This window comes from Muntiacus reevesi, chromosome 2 (genome assembly GCF_963930625.1).
Source record: "Muntiacus reevesi chromosome 2, mMunRee1.1, whole genome shotgun sequence".
In the NCBI taxonomy this organism is placed as follows: domain Eukaryota; kingdom Metazoa; phylum Chordata; class Mammalia; order Artiodactyla; family Cervidae; genus Muntiacus; species Muntiacus reevesi.
The window spans coordinates 133977000-134002608 of record NC_089250.1 but is presented as its reverse complement, the minus strand read 5'-3'; the positions used below and the strand labels follow the sequence as shown (position 1 = coordinate 134002608).

Genomic DNA, 25609 nt, shown 5'->3' with positions numbered 1-25609 from the left:
AAAGCAACCAAACTGATATCATGACAGTCAACCAACCAATCGGCTACTTTACTTACGTCTTGTTTTTGGTAACTGTAATGTCATAAAGGTCTATTTCTTGAGGACAGCAAGTAGGGGTTTTCCTCTCCAACAATGTGTTTCCTCTGTAATGACTTACAGATATGTTCTTGTTTATTATGTGTTTCTTTAAGTTGATAGAGTTGTTAGTCCTGATGCTCAGATTTGCCTCTGGGTACTTTGCATTTAATTGTACCAAATTGATTTTGAAAATATAGGACTTTATATAAGAAAGAAGCAGCTTAAACCTGGCCTTGTGTGACTTAGACAAAATATGACTAATATTAGTTTTTTCCTTGTCATTGCAATTTACTGTCTTTGAGAAAATGTGGTGAAGTGGTTGATGTAGGACCTGTAGAAGACCGATCTGGCTCACTCCTTAGAATTGACTTTAGATTTAATGACGTTTGTTCTTTTACTTATTCATTTAATTTTTTTTTAATTGAAGTATAGCTGATTTACTGTGTTGTGTTGCTGAACCAGCAAAGTGATTCTGTTTGAGACATATATATATATATATATATATATATATATATATATATCTCACAGGACTTCCCTGGTGGCTTAGATGGTAAAGCATCTGTCTACAATGCGGGAGGCCCAGGTTCAATTATACATATGTATATAAATACACATTCTTTTTTAGATCCTTTTCCCTTATAGGTTATTATAAAATATTGAGTATAGTTCCCTGTGCTACACTGTAGGTCCTTTTTGGTTATTTATTTTCTATATTGTTGTATATATCTATTGATACTCATGGAAACTCTGACCCACGGTTACCAATTAGCTTTCCCAAATTGTGCTTCAACTGTTGATTTTTGTATTAAAAATAGCACCATCATGGATCTTGACCAGTAGTTTTTGAACGAGGTTTTCAGATTTCTGGGAGTTTCAAGGAGCCTCAGGGGCTGTTCCAGGGCATGGGGACGGACAGTAGAGTGTGTCCAAGAGTCCAGTGTTCATTTAGAGTTCTTTTCGGTGGTCTATTCTGCAACCTGACCAGGTGGACTACTCTTGATTTCACATTTTGGGTTTCCAAGGAAGATTTTATTTGAACAAAGGATTTTGGGGCAAAAACAAATTTGTAAATCCCTAAGCCACATGTTTCTAAGTTTCTGCTTTTCTTTCCCTGCCAAATTTGGTTTAGGTAGTTCTGGTAGCTCCTAATTGTTTTCTAGATGCTTCTGTGCAGGCATGCATGCTCAGTTGCTCAATCATGTTAGCCTCTTTGAGACCCCATAGACTGTAGCCTGCCAGACTCCTTTGTCCATGGAGTTTTCCAGACAAGAATACTGGAGTGAAAAAAAAAAGAAAAAGAATACTGGAGTGAATTGCCATTTCCTCCTCTAAGTAATCTTAGATCGAACCTAAGTCCCCTGCAGCACTGGCAGGTGGATTCTTTACCACTGAGCCAGCCACCTGGGAAGCCCCCTGTGACTGTGCATCTGTGTTGAAAAAGCATGGGGAAGACTTGGGTCATGTTAACTTTATATCCTTCATGCTTGTGGGGATAGAGAGCCAAATGAACAGTGAGATATTCTGGGCAAGAAATATATAATAGATTGGAAGTTATCAGCATAGAAACTCAATTTAAGTCATGTGGGATGTGTGTGTGTGTGTGTGTGTGTGTGTGTGTAAGTAATTACCCACCGGGAGTGTTTATAAGGAGGCGATAAAGATTAAGTCCTGAGGAGTAGCTGTGCTAGGCCAGGTACCCTCTTCTGTACTCGAATTAACCCAGTACACATTGGTCAGTGCTGTTTCCTTTTTACATTTTAAATTGCTATTTCTCCACATAAGTTGTGCATAACTGTCAAAAGAGTTGGAGCATGAATGTATATGTGGGTGGGTGGGGTGTAGGGTAACCTAGAGGGTCGGGGCACAGGGTGTGGAAACCACCCAAGGAAGTTCTCCCACTTTTCAAAATCCTACACCCTGTACAGAAACTACAGGGCTCCTTCTCTATGGGTACTGAGGTGCAGAATGAGAAGGTAAACTTGAGCAGGTAGACGCTGCCCCCAGTGCTGAGGACCCACAGAGAACACGCGGGGTTCTTTCTCGGAGGCTTACACTGGCCTCAGGGAGACGAGTGTGTGGACGAAGAATCACAGAACTATGATGAGCCCCAGAAGTGATCGCCTTCCATGGGAGTTCAGAGATAGAGGCACTTAACTCTGCCTAGAGTGATCAAACAGTTGCAGAAATTCATGAGGTGAGCAGCCGGAGGAAGGGCAGTTCTAGGCAACAGGAACAGTAGGTACAAAGGCAATGAGGTGGAAAGGACACTAGATTGAAAGAAATGCCTGCTTCTTCAGAGTGGTTTGGTGTGGCTGTCGTGCAGGGTGTATTATATGTGACTACGTAGGTGCCGGAAGAGCAGGCAGGAGCTAGGTCATTTAGCGACACTAAGGTAGAAGGAATTTCAGTTTTGCTTTGGCTCCTAAGAATAGTCCTTGAAAGCTTTTAAACAGGGGAGTTGGGTAGGACTAGGGGTTTGCTGATAAAATCAGCTTGTGTTTAACAGATAATAATCAGGCTTCTAGAATGTCCATAAGGCTGACAAATCAGGGAGTGTGCTGATGTGATATGGATGGGAAATAAGATTAATGCCTCAGGGTAAGACTTCTGCTTTGTTTATATTTTTGGTGCCTGTTGCCTTCTAGGACATGTGGTAGAGAAGTTTGGCAGGCAATATAATATTCTATGCAAATAATGCAAAATTTGGGCATCATTGGCTATTAGGTTCAGTTAAAATCCCATGATGGGATGTAATTTCCTGGGCAGTACGTGAAGAGTGAAGTGTGAAATGGGTCGAAAACCTGTGTTTCGAGAGTCACTACAGTGTGTTCACATTCTCCCTTGGTACCTTTCTTTATGTTTTCTGATTGTCTAGTTACATGCTGATCTTTTCCCTAGACAAAGTGTGAGGGCAAGAGCTGAGTCGTGTCACAGCCATCCCACAACTTCAGATGCTGAAGTACCACTCAGATGTCTGAGTCATTGCATCTCACCGTGAACAGAGCCCTCTAGAGCTGTGTTTCAGCTGTCCCTGCCTAGCTGGTTCCAGCAGCTGTCATGGTACCTGCCCTTTGGTACGTGTTCAGTACACGTGTTGAAAAAATGAATAAATGCTTCCCTGGTGGCTCAGTGGTAAAGAATCTGCCTGCAGTACTGGAGACGCAGGAGACTTGGGTTTGCTCCCAAGGTTGGGAAGATCCCCTGGAGGAGGAAATGGCAACCCACTCCAGTATTCTTGCCTGGAGAATACCATGGACAGAGGAGCCTGGTGGGCTACAGTCCACTGGGTCGCAAAGAGTAGGACAGGACTGAGCACAAAATGAATGAATTAAATCTAATGAGTGGTCAGAGAAGGAAGGATCTAGCAAGAGAATTAGGAAGTACAGGTTTGAGGGGAGGAAAGCTCAACAGGAGAGACTCCTGTCATGGAAATTCAGGGGAGAAAGAGTTCAACAATGAGAGAGAAGTCAACAGGGTCAGATGATACAGAGAGGGTCGGTTAATCAAGGATGGCACAGCTACCACTGACAATTAGGAGTCATTGGTGACATGTCAAAAATAGCTTGGATGGTGTATGTGGAGGCAGGGGGCAAATTCCATTCCATGGACATGGGAATGAAAAAGGGGTGAGGAGACAGTCAGCCTAGAGATATTCTTAAGAGGCTGGGAACGTGAAGAAAGAAAATGATTGGAGGTAGCTAGAAAGGGTGGGATGGAGAAGGCAATGGCAATCCACTGCAGTGTTCTTGCCTGGAGAATTCCAGCCTGGTGGGCTGCCGTCTATGGTGTTGCACAGAGTCGGACACGACTGAAGTGACTTAGCAGCAGCAGAAAGGGTGGGAAAGCAGAAGGGGAGTTTTCACCCCTTCTCTTTCTGTCATTTCCCTTCTTTTTTTTCTCTCATTCTTCCTATCCAGTGGCCCCAATTCTCTCTAAAATAGCAACGGACACCAATAGTTTTGGACAACTTTTATTCTCTAAACTTTGTTACCTATATTAACTCACTAATTTCTTGCAACAACACTTTAAAGATGGAATTATTATCCTAATTTTACAAATGAGACAAAGCATAGAAGGGTTAAGCAAGTTATCTGAGGTTGTACAGCTACTAAGAGGCAGAGCCAGGATGCAAGGCTCTTCCCCATTGTGCTCTCCTGCTGGTCATGGCAGGTGCGTTGAGTACTTAAGATTTTCAACCAATGTGCCTATGGAATTGGTGTAACATGTTGTTGTTGAGTCACTCCAAGCACTTAGCCTGTGTTGGAAATCATAATTGTGTCACACCATTAATCTGCAAGGTTGAGAGAGTGCCTCTAGCAAAACATGCCTTACCAGTTATAGGAGTGGAAATATTTGGATGTTTGGACTGCTGTGGAGTGGGAGATTGGTGGCTTGGAAAGATTGGGGATGCCAGAAAGAGAGCAATGGATATGATGGTTCGTGAGCTTTAGCCTCTAAGGAGAAGGAATCGAGAGCAGGATGGGGCTGATGACATGGGAGAAAAGGGAGAATCAAGGGGCCCGAAGGTTCAAGGAGGTTGAAAGCTAGGTGCAATAGGAGTGGAGGAACTAGAGTCTTGGGGAGCATAGAAAGTTGGGCTTAGAGAGGGATATTTCATTCTCACAACAATCCCACATTTCAGAAGTGAGGATAAAAAAAAAAAGAAGGATAGGCACAGGTGATGATAGGTTGATGCTGTGACTTTGGGAGGAGATGACTCAAGTGGATTGGAAGTTAATCTCACGAGGTCAAGGTCGAGGCTGACATCAGTAGAGATATTGGGTAGATGTCTTTTTTTTCTTATGTGGATTCTGACTTATTGAGTAAAAAAGCCATTAATTCTAAAAACATTTCAAGGATTAGTTCACTGAATAATACAAACAATCAGGTTAGCCTTTTACTAAATCCTCCTGCTTAAGTGATAGTGTTTACAAAGCTTTTCTTGTTTTGATTTTGAGCAACTGTAGGGTAGAAACTAGATGAGCAAAAGAAATTAGATAGATGTGAGGGCTGTTGTAGGTAGTCAATAATTGACTGTTTATACAAAATAATTCAGTGCAAGGACCAAAGGTAATAATAACAATGAACATAATGCCTCCTATGTGTTTATAATAAACAAACTTGGGGAAAGTACTTTAATGCATGTTTGTCACAGAAAATATTCAAATTTTAAAAAATAACAATTATAATTAGAATGCCAATAAAAGCAAACAGGAGAGGGAGACCCTGCTTCTCCTGGGAGGATGGTGCTGAGAAGCTCTGAAGACTGGTCTAGAGTTTAGAAAGCTGCAACTCAAGTGTGTTATGCTTTTAGGGAAAGGTCCAAAAGGGTAGCTGATACTTGACATGCAATAAAAATCACTTCAATGGTCTCAGTAGAACATTGGCAGAGAACAGTTGAATTGCTTCTATTTTGCACTGTAACTTTTTGAATTTCATGCTATTATTACATTGTTTTATTTATTTACTTTTAAGTTAATTTTTATTGGAGTATGGTTGCTTTACAATATTGTGTCAATTTCTGCTGTGCAGCAAAGTGAATCAGCTATATGTATACATATATCCACTCTTTTTTGGATTTCCTTCCCATTTAGGTCACCACAGAGCATTGAGTAGAGTTCCCTGAGCAATATAGTAGGTTCTCTGCATTGTGATTTTTGAAAAAAGAATGTGAAATGTTAATTGACAAAACAACACGTTTCACAAGCAATTTTGGGTGCTTTAGCCAAATTGCCATTATCACCTTGGGAAAAAAAGAGGACATGCTCTTATGAAATCACCTCTTCCTCTTCCTTCTCCTTCCTCTTTCTTTTCTTCTGGTCGTGTGCTGTATGATGCTCTCCGGGCACAGAGAGGCAGTTGAGATCATCAGGCTTCGAGCTTTGTTGTGATTTATGGGGGTGGGGATCGTGGGAGAGGGGCCGGGAACTTCACCGGGACTCAGCATGGTGTCCTTTGCTTCTATAGTTAGCCGTGTGGTGGGAACCAGCTGTATATGTTCCCTTTGTACAGCTGTGCATACCACGGTCTCCTTTTTCCTTCTGCCCATTTAGGATTTTGGGAAATCAAAATTACATCTGATGTAAGCTTAGAAATCCCCACATGTGAAGATATGAAGCTACTACATCAGAGGAAAAAAATATGTAAGCTTGGTCTGATACAAAGTGGCACGTGTTGATAATGTATCAGGCAGGATATTTTGGGTGTAAGGAACAGAAACTCTAACCCAGACTGGCTTTCCTAGTCAGGAAGAGAATCCCTTTGTGTAGTAGAAAGTTAGGAGCAGTGTCTGGCTCTGAGTTTGTTTCTCTGTGATTGTTTTGGCTTTGTTCGTGCCCTCTATTGGTTTTATTTCAGCCTGACTCTCCTCATGATCCTGAGATGGAATATAGCTTGAAGGTTCATGTTGAGATAGAAAACATCCAGGGGAAGGGGAGAAGCCACATCTTCTTATCTCCTCAGTAGTGTGGAAACCTTTCTCAGAATCTCCCAAAAGACTTTCCCTCAAATCACTGCCCTATCCTTAAGTCAGCCCATGACTGGCAGGGGGAACAGGATTGCTGTAGTTCTTGGTTAGCCATTTAGGAAGGATTGGATGTTGGGAATCATGTCCGTGATAGAAAGAAGTCTTGAGGCCATTCTTACAAGATTCCAGACTCATCAAGGGGAAAACACCTCAGATGGAAGCCAAATCCCAACTTCAGCATTTGCTGGCAGTGTGAACTTGGGCAAATTACCAAATTCTGTGAGCCCCTTTTTCTCTTATAGGATCATTGTCGGACAACATTTTATATGAACTTTAAGTAGCTATACAAATGATAATTGTTTATTTAATAATAATAATATTGATAATGATTAACAAGAGTAACAGCTTTTATTTACCGACATTTGCATGTTCCAGGTACTTGTTACAGGCTTAAACACATGCTCTTTATTATTCATTAAACATATACCAATGCAGCTTTGTAGGCATCCTACAAAGCCTGCTGTTTCTGATTTCAGTGAAGCAGAGATTGCAACAGTACAGCTTAAGGCAGGGACGGTGAACAGATGTGGGCTCAGTTGCAGCCAGGGCTTCCTTCCATTGACTGTTTTGGCCTTTGTGACTGAGTAATGGCATCTGGCTGTGGGGCCCCAGACAATTGTTGGGTTACCTGTCGCTGGTCATCTTTCGCTCACTAGTTCAGGGCTCACCGCTCTGGTGATTTGCACAACACGGGTGTATGTGTGCTTTTAGAACACGTGATGCTTTTCTTTTCCGCTGTTGCTTTCTTTCTCCAAGTATAAGCTTTTTGCATATTTATGCCTTTGAAATAGTAGAGGGATTTACAAAGATTTCTTAGGTTCCTGTATCTGTTGTGTCATCTGAGCCTTATGAAGAGGTCAAGACTGAATTTGTATTGTATTGAAGCTTCACGGTCAAAAGGTCTAGCAGGTAATGAAGTCAGTGAGTGTGGGGCATCATTTGTTTGAATGCTGTATATTGCCTTGCTCTGAACACTGTTGGGGAGTGAACATTTCCTGTGGGAGTATTTTGGTTTATATCCTTATGATAGTTTCTTTGAAGGAGAATAGCTGGCTGATGGAGTTTGAAATTTTTATGAGTTACTTGATTGACTCATGGAAGGCTTTTGAGTGATGAAAATGCCACACTTGTATGTAGTGTTATTTGAGGATTATGTGTTTTTTCATTCTGCTATTTCATAATAAATGCTTAAGACCATAAAATATTTCCAGAAAATCTGAATTGTTTTCTCTGATACAACATAACATACTTTTCCCCTAGGCCCCTTTTGCACTTATCATAAAAATAATGCTTGCCTGGCTCAACTTGTACTGGATATTGAGGAGATTCAGCGCACGTCCATTCCTCCCCATTAGTTGTAAAGTTCAGAAGAGAAACTGAGCTTGTGCATCTTGATTCATCCTCTCCATAATGCGAGTTACTGCTCATGAGGCTTCTTGTTTGTTTATTTTCTTTTGTTGTTTTTGCTTGCTTTTGGCCACACTGCGTGGCATGTGGGATCTTAGTTTCCCCAACCAGGGACTGAATTCGTCTCCTGCAGTGGAAGCACAGAATCTTAACCACTGGACTGCCAAGGAATTCCCTCCTGAGACTTCTTGATCTGCATGCACATGGGCTCCCTAAAGGCCTATTTTTCAGACACATCTGCTTTTTATTCATGGTTCTGGCCCTCACGCTGGGACCTCTGCTATACTCTAAGACATTCTGTGAGTAAACTGATGAGAAAAATGAAGTGAGAGATACTGTTTCTTTCTTTCTTTTTTTTTTTTTTTTGTTGTTGCAGTATGAACATGAAATAGTTGTTATTGGTTTTGAGAGCAAGTAGAAAGACTCATTCCTATGACCCTGTGTAATTCTTTCAACAATTCCTAAAATAACTTCTCCCCAAGTCTTCCCATTGTCTTCAAGATACATTAATGAACAGAGCTATGTAGCAACAGAAAGTCAGAGGAAGGTACTGCCACTGTGTTTAAACAGATTCTTAAAAAATCATAGTTGCTAGTGGAGTGTATATGATACAAATTGTGTTCTCTGTCTGTATGTTTCCCCAGGTAATTTTAAACACTAATATGCCCTATGTGATAATAGAAAAAGCAAAGAGTGGGAGCACTTGGAGGAACCCAGTAACAGACTGACCACACATGTGACCAGGATGGTGGAGAGGGGAGGCAGAGACTTTCTACATGGTTTGGAACAGCCCTAAGAAGTGGATAGACTATGGAGACCTGGTTACCCAGCAAGTCAATAGGAGAGCCCGGATTTCAACCCAAACCTTTCTATATCCAAATTGCACAATTTGTGTTTGCTTCTCCTGGCTTCTTTTTTTTTTTTTTTTTCCAGATTTTCATTTTCAAAATTGCCCCTAAAATCATTCAGACTCTGCAGAAGGGAATTAAGGGCCTGCTACTTCCCCACCCCACCCCTGCTTCTCCCTTGCCCCAGGCCTGCACAGCTAACTGTTCGGTGGGTGTGCTCGCTGGCCGCCTTCTCTGCATGCACAGATCGCCTAAGGGAGCCAGGCATGCCTGTCTCCGGTGAGAAATGCCAGGAGGGCAGAGGTGGGGCTCAGGAACGCATTGTCCTCACCAGGACCTACCTGAGCGAGGTGAGTGAGGTGCTGGGCTCTGGGAACCAGGATCCTCCCTGGTTTAGCTGCAGTCGAGTGTCCGGGGAGCCAGTGCTTTTGGGGAAGGAGAGCCATCTTGCTGCCCTGACTTCCTGCCTTGCTCTGGCCTGCCCTGCCCAAGTGGAGAGCAGGGCCCCTGACAGCGAGAGGGGGGGAGGACGTTTGCTCACCTCTGTTTTCCAGAGCCTCTGTGTACCCGTGCTCAGCTACTGTTGCAGGAAAGCAACGAAGATGCACTAGCCCTAGTCTTGCAGGCACATCCTCGAGTGACTTTGGGCAAGTCACTTGAAGATCAGAAGTCTAGTCTTGGTTTCTAAGGTACACCGTTTTGGCTTCTTGTTTTAATGTTTCTGAAATAAGATATGATTAGCAGTAGATGAAAATATTTAATATCCTGGAGTTTCTTAATTTTTCCTTCATCTTGGAAAGTTGTTTTTACGTCCGTGGGGCAACTTATAATTTCTGTTATTGTGGGAACGTGATAATCAGTCCCTTGAGGTGTGGTTTAGAGAATGGGTGATGCCTGATAACCCATTTTGTGAATGGTAGCTCATGCTTTGTCACTCAGTTATGTCTGACTTTAAACTGTAGCCTGCCAGGCTCCTCTGTCTATGGGATTTTTCAGGCAAGAATACTGGAGTGAGTTGCCATTTTCCTGACCCAAGGATCAAAACTGTCTACTATATCTCCTGCACTATAGGTGGATTTTTTTTTTTTTTTTTTTTTTACCACTGAGCCATTGGGGAAACCCATGAATGGTAGAGTTATATATAAATTTGAAAGACCAGAAAACTACCCAACTGCCCTTGCAGGGCTATTTCTTAGAGATGCCCAGACAGGAACTTCTTGATTAAAGAAGTGTCCTGTTCAATAAAGTTGGTGTTCTAGGTTATGAGAATGTACATTTTTAATCTCCACATTCGCCCAGTAGAATTCAATAAGCTATTTTCATTTTGAATTTTTAAAAAATAACTCTTAAACATTTGAGTCTTTCTTGAATTAGGCCTTGGCAAGAACTGTTTGCGTGTCGTGGATTTAGCAGATCCTGGCCATTACTGGAAATATCGGATTGGCCACAAAATTGTTGTAATTTGATCAGAATGTTAATCCAAAAAAGTGCTGTGTTTCAAGTGGGAAATTACAGTGTTACTTAGTTCTTATGATATGCCAGGTAATGAGAGGGGATTAAAAACAATTACTCACACTGTTGACCTAAGACAAATAAACTGCCAGGTATTTCTCTCACCAAGATGGGTTTATTCAGGATCGGTAGAGAATTGCAGTTTGGGGTCTACAACCATGGTGAGTCACATGTAAGTCTACACAGCCAGGAGAGGGGAAAATGAAGTTGGGAGGGCTAGAGTAAACACAGAGTCCATGGCTTTTAATTGGCTGAGCTGTTGCCGGGAAAGAAGAGAAGTGTTTCTTCTTCCTGTTGGACTCTGTTATCATCACGGGGCTTAAATGCTCCCCTTTCTCGTCTCCTGAATCTTTAATTGAGGCTTCTGTTTATCAATTTTTGTGAGACTGTTTCTCTCCAGGTGGATTTTAGTTTGGAGAGCCTTCAAATGTTGAAGACCAAGATAAAATTTCCCTTTCCAGCTCTATTCAACCAATTTACCCCAATAACTAGTGTAAAGGAGTTTATAATCTTGAAAGAAACAAGGTAGACATTTGTTTTTCTGGGAAAAATAAGCTGCTAAGAAAATAACCAGTGGAAGCAAGATCACAGAGGGAATATTTTTATTCCTACTAGAATTCGTATTAGTTACTAATGTTTAGAATGTCTGTTCACAAGCCAGTGTTCTGTCACGGCACAGAAACCAGTGTCTGCAAAATCAGAGGTTTTGGGGGTCAAGTATATGAAGTAGCTGAGTGGTGACATAATATGGTGAGGCTGGGCTGTAAAATTGAGAGAACATGTAAAGTTTCACTCTCTCACCATCCATTAGAGCCTTGAGTTCTGTTCTCAGTGTTACGTATACATCAGTGAACAAACCCCCAAAAAAATCCCTGCCCTGGAGTTTACATTCTAATTTGTTGCTGCCTTGAAAAACAAATAACTAGACCAGTTAGAATTATCTCTAGAGTAAATGAATCAGACAGATTGATGTGTTTCTATGAATAAATTGCATAGATTTTGGTGTTGTTAGTTCTTAGGCCTTTTTCACATAGCCTATATTTCTGGATAAATGAATAAATAAATAAATGGATAAATAAATAAATGAGATTATTGGAATTATTGGAATGGAGATTGAGATAGTTTCTTTTTGGCATTCTGCTTGGTCTGTTGTCTTAATTTTCCTAATAACTGCAATATAAATTATTATTGGCTGTACAAGGCAGCTCCTGGTTTATTTGGCTTTAATTTTAATTGAGAATAAAGCACTGTGGGAGATCCCATCTCTCATATTGACTGTGATGACTTTCCAAGGTTAACTCATAATGGCTGAGTGCAGTTTATGACTGCCCTCGTCAGTGGATCCCAGGGCTGGGACCAGAGAGCCATGAGCTGATCCCAGAACTCCCCAGGAAGCCATTCCAAGGGAGTGAGGCTCTTGCAAGGCCTTCTGCAGAGTGACCAATGAGGTCACTAGAATAACAAACCTGGGAACTTGGACCTGGGAACCCATGTGCCTTTTCTTTGAGCTTCTTGTGGTAATATGGGGACAAGAAGCATTTGCGATTGCACTTGTCTTCAGTTTTCACAAACGGAACTTCTGCTGGGCCTGCCAAAGCGAGGCAAAATTGGTAGTTTTAGAGAGAGAAAATGCAGGCTGCTGGCAGGGATTCGAGCCCTCTGACTCTGTCCTCTTCAGGCTGTGGTGCCCAGGACAAGTGTCCTTTTAGCAAATTAACAGGTGTGAGGGATGTGAATGCCTGTGGCCTGGATTTCTGTTTCCAGAGCCTCTTGGCATGTGTACCCACCCAGGAGCTCCTGTCTTCTCTTCTATGTTGAGGGTGCTGCATGGAGCTGGAATGCAAGCCAGGTAGAGAGCTGTCACTAGAATCCGACTAGACTGGCACCGTGATCTTGGAATAAATGTTTACTGTTGGTGCTTTGTTGTGATAGCTCAAGTGGACTAAGTCCAGTGAGCACTGTTAGGGATGCAGTGTTTGTGTACCTCCTCCCCTCCCCTCACCCCTGCAATTCACTCTTCAAAGCCCTAACCTCCAATGTGATGGTATTAGAAGGTAGGGAGGTAATTGGTTTAGGTAAAGTCATGACGGTGAGCCCTTCATGGTTGGATTTTGGATTAGTGTCCTTGTAAGAAGAAGAGGGGCTTCCCTGGTAGCTGAGCTAATAAAGAATCCGCCTATAATGCAGGAGACCCTGGTTCGATTCCTGGGTCAGGAAGATTCGCTGGAGAAGGGATAGGCTACCCACTCCAGTATTCTTGGGCTTCCCTTGTGGCTCAGCTAGTAAAGAATTCGCCTGCAATGCAGGAGACCTGGGTTCGATCCCTGGGTTGGGAAGATCCCCTGGAGAAGGGAACGGCTGCCCACTCCAATGTTCTGGCCTAGAGAATTCCATGGACTGTATAGTCTATGGGGTGGCAAAGAGCTGGACATGACTGAGCGACTTTCACTTCACTTCAAGAAGTAGAGAGAGGAATATCTCCCTGTCCATATACACACCAAGGAGAGGCCATGTGAGCACATAGCAAGAAGGTGGCTGCCTGTGAGCCAGGCAGAGAGCCCTCACTAGAATCCGAGCAGGCTGGCACCCTGATCTTGGACTTGCAGACTCCAGAACTGTGGGAAAATAACTGTTCACTGTTGGTGTTTTGTTGTGATAGCCCAAGTGGACTAAGTATCTCTTCTTCAGGTCTTACCTGATCCATCAGCAGGGCTGTAATACTCTTCCTTTCTTCTTTGACCTCAATAATCCCAGACTCTCTTGGACTTCTCATTCCTTTCTCAATTTCCTTGCATCCTCCTCTTCTAATCTTCTCTTAAAGATCAGGGTTCCTTGAAGTTCTATTCTCTCTCTCCTTTTCTATCCACCCTCAAGACACCTTGTTCTTGAGTTTATAGTCTGGGCATCACCATAGGCCTTCTCTCACTGACCTGTCAGAAATGCAAGTTTCAGGCTTCCCCCAGACCTGCTGAATGGACTCTGACATTAACAGGTGATGCCCACAAAAGACTGAAAGTCCTGCTTTCAAAGATCTCAGTGACCAACTCTGTGCTCTGATTTTTCCAAGTGTACATTTGATCTGGATACTAGATCTTTCTCCTGACCTCTCGACCAGTTTATCTGACAGAACCTCTCAACTGTCCATGTCCATGTTCCATAGGGATATTTAATTTTACCAGTCTAGAGTCTGGCTTCTCTTTCCCCAGGTATGCTTTTCCTTCTTTGTGTCCTTGTTTTCAATCACGTCTGACTCTTTGTGGCCCCATGATTGTAGCCTGCCAAGCTCCTCTGTCCATGGAATTTTCCAGGCAAGAATACTGGGGTGGGTTGCCATTTCCTACTCCAGGGGATCTTCCCGACCTGGGGATCAAACCCATGTCTCTTGCATCTCCTGCACTGGTAGGTGGATTCTTCCCACTGCACTACCTGGGAAGCCCCTTTCTCCTTTGGCCAACTGACAAAAAAATAGGATCTGTTCAGAAAATTTTACCTTAGAACTCCCATTTTATCCCACACTCCTGGTTAAATGGTTTCTCTGGGGTTGATCAGGCGGTGGGCTCTGGTCTGGCTGACCCATTGTCCAGCCAACCTTTCCTCTGAGTGATCGGTGCCTTTATCAATCTCTTGTGAGATATTTTGAATCTTGCCCAGGGTGTCATGTTCAGTCAGTAACGTTTCTAAATTTTTTCCTCCAGTAAGTTTGAAGACAGATAAGTACTTATTAAATATTTTAAATTAAGTATTAATCATTATCTTTGTTATTAATGATTAATATCTTACAGAGACAAGTAGTTAATGAATATTTCTTAATGGTGAGGAAATTTTGCTGACTGACGTGGAAGATTTACAGTGTTTTTGTGAATGACCAGAATGAATCCAAAAGAAGGATCATCAGGAATGTACTGTGACCTGATATGTCTCATGATTGAATCATGCAACATCTTTTGGGAAGAGAAAAATCAGAGGCAACCTAATAACTGTCCAACATACAGGACTGGTGAAACCCATTATGGTACTTTCATACAGTCAATTACTTTGCAATTATGTCTGAATGCTCAGAGTACCTTTATTAACATTCATGGTATCAAATGAAGTGAAAAGAGCAAATTACAGATAGGATGATCCTTTTTTTTTAAAATTTTGGTAAAAAATATGTAAAAATTACCATTTCAGCCATTTTTAAGAGTATAGTTCTATGGCTGATTCATGTTGATGTATGGCAGAAACCAGCTCAATGTTGTAAATCTGTTATCTTACAATTAAAAATAAATATATTAAAAACAGTATAGTTCTAAAGACTGAAATATATATATATATATATATATATAAAAAACTGAATCACTTTGCTGTACATGTGAAAGTAACACAATTTTGTAAATCAACTATATTTCAATAAATAAGAGGATAGTTCTGTGATGTTAAAGTACATCCACATTGCTGTGCAGCTATCATCATCATCTGTCTCCAGAACATTTTTTATCACCTCAAACTGAAACCCCATGCCCATTAAACAATAATGCCCCGTTCTCCCTCCTCCAGCTCCTGGCAACCGCCATTCTCTTTTTGTCTCTATGAATTTGACCATTCTAGATACCTCACATAAATTCAATCATACCTTGTTTGTCCCTTTGTGACAGGCTTACTTCACTTCATATAATGTCTTCAAGGTTCATCGGTGATGTACCGTGAGTCAGAGGTTTCTTTTCAAGGCTGAATGGTATCCTGTTATTTGTTTATCCAGTCATCTGGATATTTCGGTTGCTGCAGTCTTTTGACTGGGGCTTCCCTGGTGGCTCAGATAGTAAAGAATCTGCCTGCACTATGGGAGACCCAGGTTTAGTCCCTGGGTTGGGAAGATCCTCAGGAGAAGGGAATGGTTACCCATCCAGTATTGCCTGGAGATTTCCATGGTCAGAGGAGCCTGTTGTCCATGGGGTCTCTAAGAGTTGGACACAAGGGAGTGACTAACACTTTCACATTTTTTTATCTTTTGTCTACCGTGAATAATGCTGCTGTGAGCAAGGATGTACAAAGATCTATTCAAGCTCCTGCTTTCATTTCTTTTAGGTGTGCTCTCAGCAGTGGAATTGTGGGATCATATGATAATTCTACTTTTGACTTGTTGAGGAGCTACCACACTGTTTTCCATCGTTGCTGCACTATCTTACATTCCCACCAGCAATACACAAGGGTTTCAGTTTCTCCACATCCTTACTAGCCCTTGCTAACTTTTTTGGTTTTGTTTTTAATATAACCATGGTAATGGGCATGAATTCTCAGGTTTGCTCTTAAAAAAGATGTATTCCATGGACAAAGGAGTCTGGAGGGCTACAGTCCATGGGATGGCAAAGAGCTGGACACAGCTGAGCGCCTGAGTACAGCGCAGCTGCACATTACGTACATCTATATATAAAAAAAATTTGAAAGAATTTATTCCGCATAAAAACAGTGCTTAGTAGTTGGCAGGAGGTAAATGTTTTTCATTATTGTCTCTTTGTTCTGTTCTCTCCTTTTCCCCAATCCAGCATGTATAACGTGTGTAGTTAAAAATGCTTGAAACTCGGAATCAAGCTGTTTTCATTCGGAGGTTGACAGTACCTCCTGTTTACCCCTGACTGTGCAGACTTGACGTGAGTCCTCATGCTTGTCGACTTTGGACTCGGTGCTGCCCCTGTCACGTCGCCACTTTGCACAGGTTGAGGCCATCCGTGGATGTTCCAGTGCCGGAGCTCCCAGCTGCCACGCGATCCTCTGTTCAGTGACGCCGAAACAAGGCTTCTCGGCAGCAGATTAGACTACAGAGACTGCTGTCACCCGGGCTTCCCTGGTAGCTCAGCTGGTAGAGAATCTGCCTGCAATGCCAGAGACCCTGGTTGGCAAGATCCCCCGGTGAAGGGATAGGGTACCCACTCCATTATTCATGGGCTTCCCTGATGGCTCAGATGGTGAAGAATCCACCTGCAATGTGGAAGACCAGGGTCTCCCTGGGTTGGGAAGATCCCCTGGAGGAGGGCATGGCAACCCACTCCAGTATTCTTGCCTGGAGAATTCCCATGGACAGAGGAGCCTGGCGGGCTACAGTCCATGCGGTTGCAAAATGTCGGAAACGACTGGGTGACTAAGCGCCGCAGAGCTCTGCCATCACCAGGCCTCAGCACGTGACTTTCGGGCGCCCAAGTGTGTCTTCCTCCCTCATGTGGATTTTTAGCGTGAAGAAATCTCCTTTTTAGGTGTGTTTACTCACCAAGGTTATGGCTGGTTATCTTGGTTGATTGCAAATGAAAGGGAAGGCTTCTTTTTTCCTCTTTCGTGAAATTATGTATTTTGTAATTTTCTAAAGAGTTTTAAGGCTCATAGCAAGTGCCTTCATCAGCTTAAAAGGCAGTAAAGATTGCATAGGAACCAGTTCAGAAAGAGTTGAAAGAAATCCTTACGTGGAGAAAATTACTACATTTATGAAAATAAGGCATGTTCCGTTTACAATATATATGTGAGACAGTAGGTTACAAAGTATGTTTTGTTTTGTTTTGTTTTTAGAGATAGAGTGATGAGCCAGGGAATGAATATAGGTGATAAGGAAAGGCACTAGTTAAAGGCTTCTTTATAAGGGATTGACTGGTTTAATCAATTATCAGTGATCTTTTAAGGGAGCTTTTTCTGGTCTGAGGAACCTTCTTTTTTTTTTTTGGTTTGTTTTCTCTTGACATGATAATTCTGGCTGCCTAGTTTGAAGACCAAGAATTTGAAGCAGAGTCAGAGAGACTGTTGCAACGGTCTTAACTTGGGCTGTTAGGACTTGTGCTGGTTTTGTGTGGCTATGAGAAAGAGTGGTAAGATCTGATGACTAAATTTGGGACTTGTAGAGCTGGAAGGAGAGAAGGCAATGGCACCCCACTCCAGTATTCTTGCCTGGACAATCCCATGGGCGGGGGAGCCTGGTGGGCTGCAGTCCATGGGGTCACGAAGAGTTGGACACGACTGAATGACTTCACTTTCACTTTTCACTTTCATTTATTGGAGAAGGAAATGGCAACCCACTCCATTTTTCTTGCCTGGAGAATCCCAGAGATAGTGGAGCCTGGTGGGCTGCCATCTATGGGGTCACATAGAGTCAGACACGACTGAAGTGACTTAGCAGCAGCAGCAGAGCTGGAAGGAGGTGAAGCTGAGGACAGGTTTATATCCCAGAGGCACAAGAATGATTCCACTTCTTAATCATTACATCTGGATAAGACATCTCTCTTCATTTCATCTCAACATTTCTTGTGCTTGGTTTTCTCCCAAACTTCTCAAAAGACAAGCAGTCAATGACTTTAGGATTTGGCTTTCTGTCACCTCCCCTTGCCCCTTTCTAGCCTCTAGACATGTGACTTGTCTTCCTCCAGAGCGTTTTCTGAGGGATGCCATTCCTGTCCGTCACGGAAGCACCAGCTCAGTGTGGCCTTAGTAGTCCAAATCATATAGGGACAATTGCAGACTCCCCTGAAAGCCCCTTCCTCCCAGTCTCTTCTTCATCTGACCAGTGACTCTGCACACCCCTGCCTCTCCTGACCCACCTGGCCCCATGGCATTTTTCAGGTCACTGCCCATGACTCACCTATTTGCTTCTCTTCTCTCTTTATGCACATCTAGAAATCCACATACTCAAGTTGCCTACTGGGTACTCAAGTGCTCCCTTTTCTACCCCCCTGGGTATGAAATCACCTCATATTTCATCTACTTCATCCTTCTCTGCTTCCACTCAGAGAAGACACAGAACCAGGAAGAGAGGTTCTTCATAGTTATTGTGATTTTACAGGGACCTTTTTATAATTCTAAGTGGGACTGGGGTAACAACTATGGATTAGCACTACATTAATTGTTTGTGAGTTTTTGTTTTTGCCAAAGCACATTTTGACTACCTTGTTTTAAAATCCTTTTCAAATAAAACAAGGCTATGTGCATGTAATGAGGTCAGTCAAAGACCTATCACTTTAGGAAGATATCGCTAGTGTCAAGGGGCTTCCTCGACAGCTCAGTGGTAAAGAATCCACCTGCAATGCAAGAGACGAGGTTCTGATCCCTGGGTTGGGAAGATCCCTTGAAGGAGAAAATGGCAACCCACTCTAGTATTCTTGCCTGAAAAATCCCCTGGACAGATGAGCCTGGCGGGCTACAGTCCATGGGGCCTCAAAGAGTAGCATATGACTGAGGCACATGAGCACATTTAATGTCAAAGGAAAATAATGTTAAAAAAAAAAAAAAGGTAGAAGCCAGTTATGTGAGAAACAAATCATTTCATGGATTATCATTTAATAAGATTTGTTATAGAGAGTGCTGCGTTATCTTCCTTTAATGCGTACTGTTTTAATGACATGGGCTGCTTTGAGAATGTTCGCCAGAGAGAAATAAACTAAGTATGTGTCTGTTTGACAAGGTTCTTCTTACCAAATAGGAACTCCTTCCCTGACCTCAGCTTGTGGTTTTGATCTTGGTTAGAGTGCACGTTTCCTATAAGTTTTGCTCCTCCATTGCTCCTCATCTTTTTAATCGTTGATGAAGAGATAAGAGAAAGCTGAGTGCCAACCAACACTTTCCAGCTTATTCAGACAGATGGAAGCCTAGTTGATACGAAGGTGGGGAATTCTTGGTCCTCTGCCAAATCAGTATTTATAAGCATTGTGTTGGCCTAGATCTGTAGCAGCCAACATGATGTGGCAGCTGGAAACTTAAATACACAGTCCTTGCAGAAGTGGTATTAACTGTATCGATGCTCGGCAGATGTACGGCCAAGATGATTGATGTTTCTTTGCTTCTATTTTCCCAAGGGCTCCAGGCACTTGACACATGTTTGATAGTTGTCTAACGCACAACTCTGAAATGCTGCAAACTCCTGGGCAAGGAGCTGAATTCTGCTCGGGAGCATTGCCCACAAGCTGGTGAATGCCAGTGGCCTCTTGTTTGCAGCTGGACCGGAATACTTCTGGGGCCACCAATCCTGCCTGAGTTCTAGCATCAGATGGTGGTTGTGCAGGCCATATATTCCCTACACTGTCCTCACTGAGGCAGAGCTTTCAAAGAGTTAAGGATCTGGGCTGTGTGAATAGCCAGCCTAGATAACTGAAATGAGAAGCAGCACAGTAAGGATCACCTTGTCTTCAATTAATTTTTCAATCTCAATGAATATTTACTGGGGACCTGTTATATATTAGGCATGTTCTAGGTGCTGGAAAAGATAGGCAAGATTTCCCCCGTTCATAGAGCTTATGGCTTTGTATTGAAGACAAACAATAAATAAATTAATGAATGCAACAGCTTCAAAGAGTGATAAATGTGCTATGAAGAAGATGAAAGAGCCTGATTTAATAGAGTTACTAGAGGTTGGTGGGGGACAAGGGATGTCATGCACTGCTATGGTAGGGAAGGGCTCTCTTAGAAAGAGACATTTGACCTGAGATCTGAATGACAAGAAGAGGCCACCTTTAAAGACCATGGGGGTGAAAAGGGATTCCAGGCAAGAAAGAGCAGTTGCAAAGGCCCAGAGGCAAACATGAGTTTAGCATGTTCAGAGAAAAGAAGATGTGGGAAGCTGCTTTAGCAAGACTGAGGGGAAGAGTGGCAAGAGGTGACAGCTGAAGCTTTAAAAGGGGTCCTTCAAGGCCTTGTGTGTTGAAAGGAGGATCGGTGATATTCTCAGGTCAATGGAGAAAACTACTGAAGAGTTTTAAGAAGCTGGGGGAGGGGGGTGGTGTGGTCTGATAAAGTGTGCTGCCTTCCATTCAGTTGTACACGTATAGTCCCATCTAGAAAGCCTTCCAAGGGACTTGCCCGGCGGTCCAGGGATTAGGACTTCGAACTTCCATTGTAGGGTACATGGGTTTGATCCCTGGTTGGGGAACTAAGATCCCACATGCTGTGTAGCATGGCCAAATAATAATTAAATAAAAAATGAAAAGCCTTCCAAAATGTGTCACAGTGCCTCCTGAAAGAATGCTCTTGAGAATGTTAGTCTTACAACACAGTTTTTCCTGTGAGAGACGAAGAGAAACTGTAGTGGTTAAAAGTCACTCTGTCTGAATTTCAGCCTCAAATTGAATTTGTGGGGACTCTGGAGCCAGCACTCCAGGCAGGATTTAAACACCCGTGTATACCTTTGGTAAGTCATTTATTAATTTCTGTGTGCCTCTGTTTCCCCATCTTTTCAATGGCGCTAGTAGTTTTAGCACTCCCTTTGATCATCATAGAGAAGATTAAATGAATGACGCCCAGGCATGCAATAAACACTATGTAAACTCCGGGAGTTGGTGATGGACAGGGAGGCCTGGCGTGCTGTGATTCATGGGGTCACAAAGAGTCGGACACGACTGAGCGACTGAACTGAACTGAACTGAACTGAAGCAGCACTGTTATTACTCTTAGGAAAACTTGTGTGGCTTTAGTCTAGTTGGTTTATCATTACCTTGTGGTCATTACAAATCATGTATCTGGCTGTTGTTCAGTTGCTTAGTTGCGTCCGACACTTTGTGACCCTATGGACTGCAGCATGCCAGGCTTCCTTGTCCTTCACCATCTCCTGAAGCTTGCTCAAACTCTTGTCTATTGAGTCGGTGATGCCATCCAACCATCTCGTCCTCTGTTGTCCCTTTCTCCTCCTGCCTTCAATCTTTCCCAGCATCACAGTCTTTTCTAATGAGTCAGCTCTTTGCATCAGGTAGTCAAAGTATTGGAGCTTCAGCTTCAGGCTAGCTTTCCTTTATTGTCTATATCTAGAAATTTTAAGGTCAACTTTTGTGACCTCCCCATAGGAGGTGGACTGATGTTATCTGTGTTAACATTCTCCCTCATTTCATTTTATACCTTTGCCTTAGTCTTTTCTTTTTATATCTTATCCTTTAAAAACAAAATGTTCAACTGTTTTATAGGTATTTTACGTATTATGTGTATTTGATGAAAATGTGGTAGATGGTACACAGTTTTGCAACTAAATTTGTTCACATAACTATATATCTGGAACAACTTCCCTTGTCAGTAATTATACTTCAGCCAATGGTATATAAATTAGAGTTCATAGCTAGTGTAATTAATCTCAGTCAGTCGAACTAGAAATGTTTCTGCATTTTTACTGGGTATAATAGTAATACTTTTTTCCTGTTAAATTTTCAAATAGTACAGAAGTAGATAAAATGAAAATTGTACTTCTAGTTTTATCTTACATAGGCTGTGTGCCTTTATAAATTTACGGTTTGAGGGGTATAATTACATAGTTCACATACATACGTAAAATATAATTCTGACCTCAATAGGAAGAAGTTACTTTACATCTTATTAGAAAGGATCTTCTTTAAGAGAAACATTCTCTTAATGAAATCATTTTTGTGTTTTTATCTCTTTCTGATGTCTATACTGGTCTATGAAAGGAGTTTACTTCCTGTCCAGCAAGTAGAAACGAGCTGTAAGCTTAGAACCATGCTTTTCTCAGCTCTTTCTGAATCCCTGAGCTCCATATAGGTGGACCAGGCTCGTTGTCAAGACATTGCTTTGTGGCTTGTATGACTAGACAGATCTGAGCATTAGGGATGATGGTGTTGGCAGGTTGGCCGATGTCTCCAGGGTTGTCTGCAGGGTTATGTAGTTGAGAGTCCAATAGCCTCTGTTCTCATCTCACTGATGGTTCTAACTTATTGTGTGGTATCTGTGAGTCCCTTTGTTGAGCACCAGCTTTTCCACTCTGAAAAATGAGGGTCTTGAGCTACATCAGGGGCCAATCATGTCATGTCATAAGTTTAGGGACACAGAGTTGTTAGAATCTCCAGATTTTTAAATCGAAGCAAGAAATCTGGATCGTTGTGGAATTGTCTAGTTCTTAACTGTTGGAAACTGGTCCTAATTTCTAGAAAATCAGCATGAGGATCAAACAGGTCGTATTGGGAGACTGTATGTGGCCCATGGATGCCAGTTGATCATGTACACCTGATCTAGTGATTCCCAGGGTCGCCTTAGAACTCTATTGATCTGTGGTTTTTGTCTTCTACATGTGTCTTGATTCAGTTTAACACTGATGAACTGGCTTCCCTTCCAGAATTCAAACTCCAGAGAAACTGAATGAGGGGTGGGATCAGAAAGTGGGCCTATGTGGGATTTTCCTGTATTCAGTGGCAGAGAATGTGGGTAAGTGGGGCAAGGAGACATTATATGGTTTACTCTATGCTTCCCAGGTGGCACTAGTGATAAAGAACCCACCTGCCAATGCAGAAGACAGAAGAGATATGAGTTCCATCCCTGGGTCTGGAAGATCCCCTGGAGAAAGGCATAACAACCCACTTCAGTGTCCTTGCCTGGAGAATCCCATGGACAGAGGAGCCTGGAGGGCTATAATCCGTGGGGTTGCACAGAGTCGGACATGACTAAAGCAACTTAGCACTAAACTATGCCACTGTGAATGCAGCTTTCTTGAGAGAGTGACCCATTCTCATTGAGTGAGCAAATAGGGAAGTAAAACACGATCCTCTATATTTTCTTAGTCCTGAGAGTTACTATCATTACAGAGGTGAGAATGAATCAGAAACATTCTTTAATGTTCTGGTGGTGGTGGTGAAAATAATTGTAATTTATACTTTTTTTTATTTTTTGCTCCAGAACACTTTTTTCTTTATAATGGCTTGATTATAACCGCTAGTTTCTGATACATTATCAAAGTGGACTTATGTGGAGTGCATGTTCTCTTGTATTTTGTTATTTATATTACTTATTTATATTATTCCTTTTGCCTATTTATCCATCCTTACTCCAACTCTTTTTTTTCTCTCAATATCTTAATGCCACCAATCAGGTTAAAGATAGCTCCTAAATTTCTTGCCACTTGAATAATAAATACTTAAACCTTGTATATTTTTGAGATTAATCCTTTGTCTGTTTCTTCATTTGCTATTATTTTCTCCCAATCTGAGGGCTGTCTTTTCACCTTACTTAGTTTCCTTTGTTGTGCAAAAGCTTCTAAGTTTCATTAGGTCCCATTTGTTTACTTTTGCTTTTATTTCCAATATTCTGGGAGGTGGGTCATAGAGGATCTTGCTGTGGTTTATGTCGGGGAGTGTTTTGTCTATGTTCTCCTCTAGGAGTTTTATAGTTTCTGGTCTTACATTAAGATCTTTAATCCAACTTTGAGTTTATTTTTGTGTACGGTGTTAGAAAGTGTTTTAGTTTCATTCTTTTACAAGTGGTTGACCAGTTTTCCCAGCACCACTTGTTAAAGAGGTTGTCTTTTTTCCATTGTATATCCTTGCCTCCTTTGTCAAAGATAAGATGGTATCTTTGTCAAAGATGGTAATGATAACCCTATATGCAAAACAGAAAAAGAGACACAGAAGTACAGAACAGACTTTTGAACTCTGTGGGAGAAGGTGAGGGTGGGATGTTTTGAAAGAACAGCATGTATATTATCTATGGTGAAACAGATCACCAGCCCAGGTGGGATGCATGAGACAAGTGCTTGGACCTGGTGCACTGGGAGGACCCAGAGGAGTCGGGTGGAGAGGGAGGTGGGAGGGGGGATCGGGATGGGGAATATGTGTAACTCCATGGCTGATTCATGTCAATGTATGACAAAACCCACTGAAATGTTGTGAAGTAATTAGCCTCCAACTAATAAAAAAAATAAAATAAAATAAAAATAAAAGCATAAAACAAAAAAATAAAAATAAAAAAATTAAAAAAGTACTTAAACCACTAAGAAAACTTTTGCCTAGAATTGATCATATCCTTTTGGAACTGAAAATGGGATCCGCCTGCTCACTGCTCAGGAGCAAATAGAGAGGCCAGGTTGGTGGGAAGGAGAGTTTGCTGTGTTTTGGATGCCGGCCATTGGGGAGGAGGGCCAACTTCAGTCCAAAGGCTGAGTCCCTCCACCCCACTGACAGCCAGTGGGCAAAAGCTGTGATAGCCACAGGGAGAGGGCTACGTGCAGAAACAGCACCGTCGGCTCCGACAGTCGTTTTGAAATAGATCATCGGAGGTCTAATCCAGCATCGTTTTTATTGTTTTGGGTAAAGTTAGTCTTCAGTTCCAGGGTTGGTTGGCTTCCATTTCTCTGAGGCCAGATCTCAGAACTGTGGCGGCTTATGTCGTGGCTGCAGTCTGGTTATCACGCAGTTAACTTCTTCCACATGGTGAGGGTTTTATTATTTACAGGACAGCTCACAGGATATGGCTCAGAATATTATCGTTAACCCTTGAGGAGAAAGTAAAGGTCCTTGACTTTGCTTGCTGACTAACCTATTATTATTTGATCTCCTTTGATTGTTTTCCTTTGTTCTACGTTTTCTCACTTTGATTAAACATATTCTTTGGCAAAAGTTTTTCCACAGACAAAAGACAGGCAGAGGACATGGAGGTCAAAGACCATAGGGTCTTGCTTCATTTCATTTTTGCTTTTAACAAAAAGTTTAATGGTCAGTCTTATTGGTACCCCCCTCATCGTTGCCAGCTACCCTCACTTTACGACGTTGGTTCAACCAGAGAGCTCTCCTAAGAACCCTTTACGAAGGCGGAGAGTTAAACAGTTCACAGAGTTCTATGAAAGTGTTTGAGGGAGCTAGTCTCTTCTGGGCCTAGAACTTTGCTTCAGTTCAGTTCAGTTGTTCAGTCGCTCAGTCGTGTCCGACTCTTTGCGACCACATGAACCACAGCACCCCAGGCCTCCTTGTCCATCACCAACTCCCGGAGTCCACCCAAACTCATGTCCATTGAGTCAGTGATGCCATCCAACCATCTCATCCTCTGTTGTCCCCTTCTCCTCCTGACCTCAATCTTTCCCAGCATCAGGGTCTTTTCAAATGAGTCAGCTCTTCGCATCAGGTGGTCAAAGTATTGGAGTTTCAGGTTCAGCATCAGTCCTTCCAATGAACACCCAGGACTGATCTCCTTTAGGATGGACTGGTTGGATCTCCTTGCAGTCCAAGGAACTCTTAAGAGTCTTCTCCAACATCACAGTTCAAAAGCATCAATTCTGCGCTCAGCTTTCTTTATAGTCCAACTCTCACATCCATACATGACCACTGGAAAAACCATAGCCTTGACTAGATGGACCTTTGTTGACAAAGTAATGTCTCTGCTTTTTAATATGCTGTCTCAGTTTTGTTCAGTTTAGTCATTCAGTCGTGTCCGACTCTTTGCGACCCCATGAATCTCAGCACGCCAGGCCTCCCTGTCCATCACCAAATATGCTGTCTATGTTGGTCATAACTTTCCTTCCAAGGAGTAG

At 42.3% G+C, this 25609-nt stretch overlaps 1 protein-coding gene across 6 annotated transcripts in view; it reads left to right on the top strand.

The window, feature by feature from the left end:
• SLC16A12 (solute carrier family 16 member 12) overlaps nt 1-25609 on the top strand; it is a 101198-nt gene that overhangs the window by 6884 nt on the left and 68705 nt on the right. Inside the window, exon 2 of one of the 6 annotated variants that reach the window (XM_065922866.1) lies at nt 20435-20506. The exons of 4 other annotated variants lie outside the window; for them this stretch is intronic. The gene's annotated coding sequence lies outside the window, so the exon portion shown is untranslated. Of the gene's footprint in view, nt 1-3047; nt 3153-20434; nt 20507-25609 lie in introns of those variants that run through there. One more of the 6 variants, XM_065922868.1, reaches the window with a different exon arrangement.